The sequence below is a fragment of the Perca fluviatilis genome, chromosome 13, assembly GCF_010015445.1.
Source record: "Perca fluviatilis chromosome 13, GENO_Pfluv_1.0, whole genome shotgun sequence".
NCBI lineage: Eukaryota > Metazoa > Chordata > Actinopteri > Perciformes > Percidae > Perca > Perca fluviatilis.
This window is the reverse complement of record NC_053124.1, coordinates 30,319,280-30,331,901: the sequence shown is the minus strand read 5'-3', so window position 1 is coordinate 30,331,901 and position 12,622 is coordinate 30,319,280.

Genomic DNA, 12,622 nt, shown 5'->3' with positions numbered 1-12,622 from the left:
AACAGAGGAGATCTTGTACCTCCAGGATTTCTTTCATTGTAAACTGAACTCCTGGTTTCTTCCATCAAGAAATGCATCATCTCGGCCATCTCAGACTTCATCTCAGAGCTCACACGTCATCAACCAGCAGCAGGTTTCTTGCTCCACTCACTCTTTACATGTACAGAAAAGTGAAATCCACAGTTTGGAGTTCATGAAAATATTTTAATTCAGTAAATGCCTTTACCAAGAGAAATAGACACAAGCATTTAAACACTTCATCCAAACTACTACAAGAACTACAGAACATATATTCTGGACCCGCTCATATGTGTGGAGCCGTTCAGATAATTCTGTTTTTATGTACCGATACTTATGCTGTCACCCAAATATAGTGGACGTGAATTATGTTCATAGTGATCAATTCAAAAATATTATTGAAGATTTGAAACAACTTCCTTTGTAGAAATAATGTCCTCGCTGCTTTGGAAACTCCACAGACTTCATTATCAACAGTTTTACCGGAACTACTTTCTGTAAAAGAAATAGACCCTATCAAACCCATTGTGATGTGGCAGTTATGGACAGTGCCACTACACAAAATATAAATTTCTACATTCAAAACAAGTCAAGGTTTTCAAGACATGACATCACATGTTATACTAAGAGTCATTTTAAAGTCTTTGCGACATAGAGTGAGAAAGGCCATTAATCATCTGAAACAGAATTAATAAACATTAAAGTTCAGAGCGGCAACATGATTTTTTATTAACCTGTTTGAGTCATTTTACATTTTGATTTGATTTTTTATTGTATCAATAATGCCTTACACATGAAAGACAAATACAAATACAATAAGGATAAAAACACAAATTCAGGACTTATTTCCATTGTGGTCCTACACATAACATCAGGACAAGACAAGACACTTACAGAGTGTGTGATAGTCAGTGATATAACATAAATGCATTTTTCTTAAATTAATAAAAATAAAAAGGTTCCTTTCCTAACACTGTTTAAATTCATAAGGACACAGGTCTGATATCGCTGCACAAGTGTAAATATGGTGTGTGTCCTTTACCTTAGTAATAAGACACAACAACAAAATTTGGACACTACCAGACAATATTTTATGGATCATGGGTCAGTGAGAGATGGAACCCTCTGGAAATTGATGATGGAGATGCTCACAGATGACGACTCCGATGATTTCAGACTAGAGGCAGCTTTATTCAATATTGAACAAGATTCTCATGAGGAGAACACACATAGCCATACACCGCTGCACAGACCCAAGGTGCTCTCTCGAACTCCGGATTGACCTTACAGTCTTATAGATCCTGAAATTACACACGGAAACCCTCATCCATGATATTATCCTAATACGACGTTCCGATGCTTGATAAACTCAAGCATCCTGTAGGGCCCTCAAAGGTCATAAGTTTACTCAATTGGTTACTCAATCAGGGTCTCTAATTTATTATTACGCAAACATCCGACACTAGATGCCACCATATCGCATAGGGGCCTCTTTGCCTCCCTGTGACCTTCTCCCTCAATCAGTAATAACACATTATAGAACATATGAAATATGAAAATACATTTAGTACATGCAGGCTTGATTATTTCACCTATCAGTCAGCCTTGACATAATAACAGAACACTCACCAGGGAGCCAGTTGAGCTCAACAAATTGTGACCTAACCTATATGAGACCTATGGCCCAAGTTCAAAATTACTCTTATTAATTTATTCTTTGCTGTTTGCAGCCTCCTTTAATTCGGTTTGTTAGTCCTTCAAAACAGGAAGTACATGACAATTCAATATTATTTAAAATGAAGAAGCGTTAGCTAAAATGATCATTGTTGACCTATCTAAAAATGTAGAGTTTCTGGCTAAAAAACTGTGTGAGCCCGGTGACTTTACTCCAGAACCTTGTTGGCCATATTTCTGCCATCCAAGTTGTTTTCTAGAATGCAACCCAGCTATTGTACTGAATCTTTTGCACTGACCACAACATTATTCAAAATGACCCTAAATTCCGAGCATCCATTCAATCTGTATTTTGAGCGAACAAGATGGCCTCTGTCTTAGCAAAATGTAGGGACAGCATATTGTCAGTCAGTTGTTTTACAGAAGATAGCTCCAGAGCTCAGAGTACTCTCTAGTGTGGATTGTTGTTTATGAGACATTAAAAGTGCTGAGTCATCAGGCGTGCAGAAATAGTTCATGAACATCGGAGTCTGCCATATCATTAATGTATGTCAAAAATAAGGACGGTCTGAGAATGCTTCCCCAGCGGAACGGCATTCAAACACCAGGATCGAGACAGCACTAACCCTAAGACCACCAAATGTTTCCTCCTGATAGGTAAGACCTAAACCACCTACAGGTGGAGCTGTCTTGCGCCAGGGCTCCAAGTTTGGCAATAGGTCATGATTCACCGTATGAAATGCTTTTGAAGATCTAATAACACCATTCCATGAGATTTCCATTTCCCTCACTATTATTATGTTGGATAAATAGAGTAGGCATGATTCGGTACAATGTGACTTCCTGAATCCAGATTGGAATTTAAACATGAAGTTGTTTTTATTCATGTATTCATTAAATTGCTTGTTGACCAAGCAAAAAATGAGTTGGGCAGTGCTCTAAGTTTATTATAGAAAGATTTCACCCTATCGATTTTAAATAACCCAGAGGAAAGAAGAAGAGGCTATTCTCATCCTCTCTCTCTTCCTTTAGATTTGAAGGAGCTGGATATGTTAAGCTGCATAAAAGAGACAATCTGGAGAAAAAAGTAAAACAATGTTGAAGTTTATTGGTCACGCGATGAACTTTTAGCTTTGTGTTTAAATCCAGAATGTTTATTGCAGTTGGTTGTAATGACTTGTTCCTCTGTGTCACACATTGTTCATGTTTGTCAGGGCTTGTTTGAGGGAAACAGATGTTCTGCATTAGGGCTGATTACTGAAATGTCTACATACTCAAACAAGTGTTCTCTCATTCTCTGTCAACCCTGAAAAGAAGATTTTACATCAATAAAACAAGTGCACAGATCCTTGTTGGTAGAATCTGTCGTTTTGCTTTTAATTTCTACATTTCACACCAGTAATTGTGTGTATGGATCTCAAATGAGAACACAAATGCACATTGGCTGTATGTAAGAAAACTGTGCAGTTTAATAGGTTTTAGTCATTCTACAGAATCAACTTCACCCCAAAATTGCCAATGAAACCAATCAAATTTCTCAATTTCTTTATGCATTATATCGTAAATAATTTCTAAAGTCAGTGTTCTCAGCACTGAAGAGGAAAACCCCTGTCCCTGTTGGAGTCGGTCAGAGCATTTCCATAGAGAGCCACTTTGCATCAGCAGCACCATGCTCCAGTGCTCTGGGAGAGTTTATAGTCCTGAGAGGTGAACACTGGATGGCTGACAGCTGTCCTTCATGACAACAGAAGACACAGAAATCCTCCTCATCAAAAACATGACTTTGATCTCCGTCCTCATCTGGACTCTCCTCTGCTGCTGCTTCACAGGTAAAGTCCAGAGAATCAAACTCCTCCTCCTCTATCAACATCCGTCCCTCTGAAATGAAGCCGACCCCAAACCGTGGCCTGCTTTATGTTTTTGTCTCTGTATCCTCAGAGTCCAGAGGCCAGGTCACAGTGACTCAGCCTGGAGCAGTGAGCTCTGCTCTGGGAGGCTCCGTCTCCATCAGCTGTAGGACCAGTCAGGATGTTTATGTTGTTTTCGGAAGCCACTATTTAGCCTGGTACCAACAGAGATGGAGAAACTCCTAAACTGCTCATTTATGAAGCTACTGAGCGAGAATCAGGGATTCCAGGTCGTTTTACAGGCAGTGGATCAAACTCTGACTTCACTCTGACCATCAGTGGAGTCCAGACTGAAGATGCAGCAGTTTACTACTGTCAGAGTTATCACAGTGGGCCTGTGTTCACACAGTGAAAAAGCGTCGTACAAAAACCTCCCTCAGTCAGACTGAACAGAAACTGAACTGACTGCTGCAGCTGGAAGCTACTGCAGAGACTGATACACTTCACTGAGGACAACACACACACACACACACACACACACAAATACAATAAATTACCAAGAGTTTGTAAAAATAGTCCCATTACAGTTCCAAAAAATGTGTTTCATTATTAGTTTCATTGTGGACACAGACCTGTCTGAGTTTTTTAATTATAATTTTTTTCATCCTGTATTTATTTATCCATACACATATACATTTACAATGGCAGCTTTGCAAAAGGCAAAGCCTCTTAAGGGAGGGTATAAGGGCTAAAAGAGAAATATCAATTCCATTGTCAAATTGTCAATTAAAAAGATGACAGCAAACATCCAAACATTTCCAACACTTCCACCCAATCACAGCAAGCAGAACAGAAATGACATACAGTCTAGACACACAAGCATGGTGTCAAAAAACGACAGAACACGAGCAACAAACACAAGCACTAATTCAACATGCAGAGCTAAACAGCAGCAGCAAGACAACAACAATCAGCATGGGGCAACAGGAAACAGCAGACAGATAATGGGGAGGGAATGCTTCTGGTTCCCCAAAACAGCCGCATATATGAGAGAAGGTCCATAACAGAGTTGTTAAAAGCTGACATGAAGATACAAGTTTTCAGCTTCAGTGGTTTTTGAGATAGTTCCAGTCTTTGGCTGCAGCAGACTGGAATGAGGACAGAGAGAAGACGAGTATTTGTTTTGGGAACTTTGAACAGAATATGATGAGAAGAACGTGTGTCAACTTATATATCGCTAATGAAACAAACAGTGGTGGACTCTTAAGACTCTTTTGAAAAAACACAAAAGTGATTTATATATTTTAAAACCTTAGGTGATATGAACTTATGCACTGAGGAGATCAGATTACCACAAGATCTAAAACCACTTCTGTATCAAAGTGCACAGCACAGCAGGTCATTCCCATCTACCTGTTACCTGCTTTAGATCAGACACATTAGATGACAGTGGTGACCATTATTGTTGGGAGAAAACCCAAAGAATCTGTTGACTTTCTCTCACATTGACTTTGTCAAGGAGAGCAGTAACAGTGGTGCTGACCAGAGTTTGACTTTCATCCTTTCCCAGCAGCTCCATACCTGCTGTAGGACACCACAGCTAAACCCTGTCAGGCTGCACCGAGCAGATGGGACCTGCATTACATCATCTCATCACTTCTTTCTAAAAGAATCATCTCATGGAAATGCTACAGAGAAAAAACTCTTGATTTATAATCCTCAATCCTGTCAGTCTGAGTTTCAGATTGTTTCAGTGGGACTCAGTCTGGAACTGACTTCACTAGTCTATATAACAGGAAAATGTCAGGAAATACTGCTCATACTATAGTAAGCTTAAGGTAATCTTGTTGAAAAGGTGTAGTTAACATTGTATTTAAAATCAGATCAAACGACATCTGAAAAGAAGAAAAGTTAATAAAGCTAACACCAGTTTGTTTAGGTGTGGAATCAAATATTTATTTCTATTTCAGTGTTTAAGTACAATTCGAAATTTATTTAATTCATATTTAAGTCAGTTTATTTTCCAACCCACCTTAAGACATGAAATGTTTTAATGAACTCTTGTTGAAGTGAAATGCATATATAATGTGATATTTTGAGATCACACAGCTGGTAAAAATATTTTTTATAATATGATATGCTGATGATATCCTAATTTATAAATCAAGTGCAATTATTTCTTCTCAGGCTCTGCAGTTTACCCAGATTCATTAAACTCTATAGACACATCTAAAAAAATTCAATATAGTAAACACTTCATTTATGAGATGCATAATATATCTGAATTTCCTAAAATTATTGAAATAATCAGCTTTGCTACAAAACAAATTTAAAATTACTCCAATAAAGCAGTTTCTGAGTCACATAAGCTTTAAAGAATTTGGAATAAATGATGGATTTACTTCTATCTTGTCTGGGTCACACTAATGATTCTCTGATTAGTTTTGTGTTTTCAAAATATATTAAACATGCTATTATATTACCTTATAGTTTCTTTCCGAGAAATTCCAGGCAGTTTTACATTAAACTCAGTTGAGTTTAACATTTCTAGATTTATGGAACTGTTAAGACAGACATATCTGTTTCTTTTACAATAGCAGACAAGGAAACAACTGATTTGGTGAAAAGTACTTTATTGTGTTAAAATCAAAATTGAAACATGCAACACACTTTTATCAATGAAACATGTAATTAGACAGTGAGTGAGGGAAAGAGATAAACAGAGAGAAAAAAAAAAAAAAAAAAGGGAGTTGCAGAGAGCAGACTGAGACCAGTATCAGAAGTGAAACCAAATCCAGAAAATGAGCTGACCACATCAAATGTTCTTCATGTGGATTTCGATCATCATTACCAAACTGTTCAAATAGTTTTCAAACTTTGAAACAATCCATGACACAGTAAAGAGTTGTTGCACATTTTCAAATACCGATCTTTATCTTTGCTCTGTTCAATTGTTTGAATATTTGAATCTTCATTTGCTTTAAACAGTTATCATTGATGTGGAAAATTAATCTTGTAGAACAGGTTTTCAGTTTTATCTTTTCTACACTTCAGTCATTTAAATTTCAGTTTGACAGAAATGTGTAAAGAAATGTTTAGTGAAGCTGCTCTGAGTTAGTCTCCACGATAAAGGAGGAGAAATAAAAACATGACTACATATATATTTTATCAACTGTAAACAGAATTAAAAACATTACTTTACAATATTTACAATATAGTTTTTAGTATTTTGTGCAGAAACTTACTTCCAACATTCAGTCTGGTTCCTCCAACAAAAAGTCAACCACAGTGATACAAAGTCATTGAGCACGCCGTACAAAACCTCTCACTGTAGAGAGACACGGCTCTCTGACTTTGTCAGACTGAACTAAACCTACAAGCCCTCAAGATGCTACTTTACCATTAAAGTTGGTAATAATGATTTATCCTCTGCCTCAGTTTTTTATTTTCTTACAATGAACTTTAGAATTTTCTATTTCAACTGCAATCATTAGCCTTTTAGTGCAAAATATTTCTGTAAAAATTATGGATCAATATTTCACAAATCTGGAAAGGTAAGATTGTAGAAAGTAAAGGAAGAAATAGCTCAAATAGAAAGTGTAAAAGTTGGACTTACTTCCAACATTCAGTCTGGTTCCTCCACCAAAAGTCCACCACAGTGATACAAAGGCATTGAGCCGCCGTACAAAAACCTCTCACTGTAGAGAGACACGGCTCTCTGACTTTGACACAAACAAACTCACCAAAATGAATCTGTTTGTTAAATCTTGTCAGATAAAAAGATAACTGACAATAACAGTGCTGCAGATTTCCTTAATGCATGTTTTTGGTATATGTTAAATGTATGTAATTTCTTCTCTTGCAATTAATTTAAATAAGACAGAAGACATTAGATTGGATTAACTTTATTTTCCACCTCAGTGAGAATTTATCTTTGGCTTCTCCCAAAGTCCAGCAACAGGAAATACAATGCACATAACACAGCACAGCATTAAAAACATACAGAATATACAGAATACAATATACACTAGTGTAAATGGGCAGGTAGCAGCAGATAAGTTCTATAAATAATACAATAAGGCAAATCTTATAAAATAACAAGTGCTCCCTGCAGAGGCGTAGCACAAGATTCTGGGCCCTATGCATTGGCAGTCCTGATGGGCCCCCATGTTCCTCAACCCCAAAAAAAAAAAAAATCAATCAGATCTTCTCTATCATCTTTCTCTATGAAGGATACATTTGATATTAACCTCTTATCCTAATTGTAACCTAATATAATAAAACACACTAAGATGATAGTGTTACTTAACACCTTTCAGTCAAAATGGCTAAACATGGTTTGCTTTAATTTTGACATAAGCTCCCCTTGTCTCAAATCCAAAGAGGAGGATGAGGGGTCTGTTGCTACTCCACTCCCTGGTGGGACGGTTTCTGAAACTGAGGGGCCATGTGTTTCACAATGTTAAGATCTGCTTCTAATAAATCTGACATAACTATAATGTTGACATGATATATATCTACTGATGAACTACCAACCTACCTATGACAATGATTAGCCTATTATTGCTGATTATAGACATTATAGTCTATTCATTTTAAATAAACATGTTTCTAATGAGGCTATTATAATGTGTTGTATGCAAACAGCATCGCTAGTGTAGTTTATTTACTTAGCCTTTACCTCAGATTACATGTATAACCAAATTATCATTTGTAAGTGTATGTTCTGCTCTTTATATGGGTTGTCTCAGTCCGTTTTTAGCACTACCGGTCGAGGAGATATTCAAGCAGTTTAACACCATGGATTTCGTTTTCTAGTTTGTGCTCACCTTTCTTTGAAAAGAAGTCAGTTACCAATTGTTTCCCCTCGTTCTGTTTTCTCTCCTTCTCCTGTCTTTCCTTTCTTTTTTGGAAGCATGATTTGACTTTCTTTGAAGCTAACACCAGTTAAAGTCCAGAGAATCAAACTCCTCTCCTCTATCAACATCCGTCCCTCTGAAATGAAGCCGACTAAACCGTGACGCTGCTTTATGTTTTTGTCTCTGTATCCTCAGAGTCCAGCGGTCAGTACACAGTGACTCAGCCTGGAGCAGTGAGCTCTGCTCTGGGAGGCTCCGTCTCCATCAGCTGTAGGACCAGTCAGAATGTTCATGGTGGGACCTATCTACACTGGTACCAACAGAGAGATGGAGAAACTCCTAAACTGCTCATTTCCTATGCTAGCACTCGACAATCAGGGATTCCAGGTCGTTTTACAGGCAGTGGATCAAACTCTGACTTCACTCTGACCATCAGTGGAGTCCAGATTGAAGATGCAGCAGTTTACTACTGTCAGAGTGCACATCTCATCAACAGTCAGTATGTGTTCACACAGTGAAAAAGCATCATACAAACATTTCCCTCAGTCAGACTGAACAGTTACTGAACTGACTGCTGCAGCTGGAAGATACTGCAGAGACTGATACACTTCACTGAGAACACACACACAGACACACACACAATACAGTATGTATCAATCAGTAATCTTTGAAGCACAAAGACTTAAACATTAAATGTTCTGTATCTTCACTACTCATTACAATATGTATTGAATGAAGAGAAAAGCATTAGCAACAAAAATACAAACACTGGAACACAATTGTTACTAAAGAGATTCAGACTGTTAAGATACAAAAATATTAACCCACTACTGCAGTGGGAGAGACACTCATGAAACATCTAATTCAAACTTTGATAAAGTTTTATCAAAATTATATAAGATTATGGTTGATGTTCGTACTTGGATTTTATGACAGAAACCTTTCTCTAGCATGATCCATAGACATTTATATTATATATCCTTTAATATTGGATGTCTAACACTTCTAACATAATTAATCAATTCTACATCACATAGTAAGTGATTATGGGAAGATTTCTAGTTATACATGGCACTCAAGAATAAAGTTCAAATGAATGCTTCCATTTTTATGTAGCGTATTTGCAGCAAATTCTCACCAATATGTAAAAATAATTGATTGATTAACTATTTAAAAACTCAGTTTATTTTAAACTTGTCCCTGTAAAATCAAAACTCAGGACAGGAAAGAAACAACTGATACAAGCTTATTAAATAGGGGCGTTTTGTTGAAGGGGGGGGGGGGGTGTAGGGGGTGGGGGTGGGGGGGAGGGGGGCGGGGGGGGGGGGGGGGGGGGGGGGGGGGGGGGGGGGGGCGGGGGGGGGTTGGGGGGGGGGGGGGGGGGGGGGGGGGGGGGGGGGGGGGGGGGCGGGGGGGGGGGATGGGGACGTGGTGGTTTATGGGGATGAGTTGGTTTATAGGGATGTGATGGTTTATGGGGATGTGGTGGTTTATGGGGACGTGGTGTTATAAGGGGATGTGGTGGTGTATATGCAGACGTGCTGGTATATGCGGACATACTGGTATATGGGGACGTGGTGGTTTATGGGGATGTGGTGGTATATGGGGACGTGGTGGTTTATTGGGATGTGGTGTTATATGGGGACGTAGTGGTTTATGGGGACATGGTTGTTCATGGGGGCATTGTAGCATGTAAGAACATGGTGGTATATGAAGACGCCGCTCTTATTTTTCCATGTTTTTTTCTCCTTTGGTAGTACTGTGAGTGGAAAAGAACATTTGGTCATCAATTTTATATAGTGATATAAATATACTGTAAATGGTGATATAGATTTTTTTGGGATATTCATTTTAGAAAAAAAATTAACATGCAAAATAAGAACACCGTAAATGTCTGTGATTGCTCTTCGATTGAATGTTGATGTGTTTTAAATGTCTACAAAAAAATTGTTTAAGTGACTGACCAAACGGCGCTCTCTGTTCCTGTAAAAAGATGGGACCTGCCAAGTTATCTTAGAACTTAAAATCAATGGAAGTGTTGGATTTTTTGAAGCAAGATTAACTGTAAATTTGAAATGCTAATACAATTAATTAATTGAATCCAGAATGATTAATCTGTGGCTCCTGCATGTTTACATATTTTCACTTGAGCGTGTACATTTTTTGAATTTTTTTTAGACTTAAAAATGTAACACATTTAACATCTTTACATTGTGGAAGATTGCACAGCCCACTTTCTGGACACACCAAGCTATTACACATTTTAGTGTTTCAATACCTATTTATAACTTTTTGTCATTTAACTTTTATTCTTTACATTTCTTTTTCTAATTCTTGTTTTATTATTAACATTTATTACACACGCACATATTTGTATGAGCTTGTGAAATATTATACGTTTTTATCTTCTATACAGAGACTATTTCACAAGAGACTATTTCACCTAATTAACATTAGCAGTGACTGGGCGATTTAAAAAAAACGACAAAATAAAATGCCCAATGATTCACCGCAATGATAATGAGACAATGCAGCACCTCTTAATGGACTGTTACAGAGCAAAAGAAGTCTGGGACAAGTTAAAAGTATATGGTATACATTTTGACCTTTCATATAAATCTGTAATGTATTGTATTATTGATGAGATTCTACCAGAGAAACACAATGAACTGATACAAATAATAATATGTATTGTATGCTTCAAATTGTGGAAAACAAGATGCTGTATGGTCATTCAACAGATTGTTATAAACAGTGATGACGTGTGCTAACAAGTGCTAAGGAGAAGAAGAACTCTAGACAAAACACAGCTCCTTCCTTGTAACATTCTGACCTTGTGATATACTGCACTTTACAAAAGACTCTATACACTTTACAATATGCACTTTACGAAGGACTCATTGTACTGGATGCACTTTAATAGCCCATTTTTGCACTGGTAATTTTTTAAGCTTGTTATTAATTATGTCTGCTTTGTTTTTTGTTTGTTTTTTTTCTCTAATATGCTATGTAGCCTAGCCTACTGTTTATAACTTGTATTTTGTAAAAAAAAAAAAAAACTTTAATAAAGCTCTTTAAAAAAAAAATAAAGTGCTCTGTTGCACATATGAATCCCATTTGGGCCATGCTGTCACTGGAGTTTCAAAGTTGAATACTTTATGTAATGGTGACATCTTCTGGTCCAAAAATGACATTGCACATGTTCAAGGGAAGCACTGATGACAACAGAAGCAAGACAGCAGTTTCGGGAATTAACCTTTCTAAAAGACCAGACTTGTAGTGTGGATACTTGATTTCTATCAGCTATTCACTGATTTCTTTCTTAGTTTTTCATATGCTTTAACTTATATGCTTTAAGGTTTTAGTTGTTGTTGACTTATCAAAGTCTCAGTTGGGTTAAATCTTCTTGGATAGATCAATACACTGTAGCCATGTTTTTATTTAATGGCCTTTTTTCTGAATAACAGTGAAATTTCAATTCAATTCAATTTTATTTATAGTATCAAATCATAACAAGAGTTATCTCGAGACACTTTACAGATAGAGTATGTCTAGACCACACTCTATAATTTACAAAGCCCCAACAATTCCAATAATTCCCCCAAGAGCAAGCATTAGCAGTGGCTATTGCGACAGTGGCGAGGAGAAACTCACTTTTAGGAAGAAACCTCGGCAGACCCAGACTCTTGGGACTCTGACGGTGCCGGTTGGGGTTATGATGAACAGTGGCGTAATAATCACAATAGAGATAATGGAACAGTGACTACAATGGTAGTCGTAGTAGTTCATGTCATAGCAGGGCACAGCAGGGCGTTACGGGATGTAGCGTGGCACAGCAGAGCATGGGTGGACGCAGTGGACGCAGCAGGACGCAGCAGGACGTAGCCGGACATTACAGGGAATCGCAGAGCGTAGCAGGGTGTAGACGGTCCACAGCGACAGCTGCACCCAAGATCAACCTAATCCAAGGCGATGTTCTGGGCGAAGAAGAAACACAAGGACTCCGGGGAGTAAACTCCCCAGAGCTAGGTTAGTAACAAGCATTTCTGGGACAGGATGCACATAAAAGGAAACAAAAGAAAAGAGAGAGGAGAGAGCAGCTCATTGAAATAAACACAGCAAATACACTGAAAACTGTTATCTTCTTTGCCTTTCAATTACATTTTTTTTTATCTATTTCACTAATTAAGCTTTCTTCAATTCAATTCAATTCAATTCACAGCC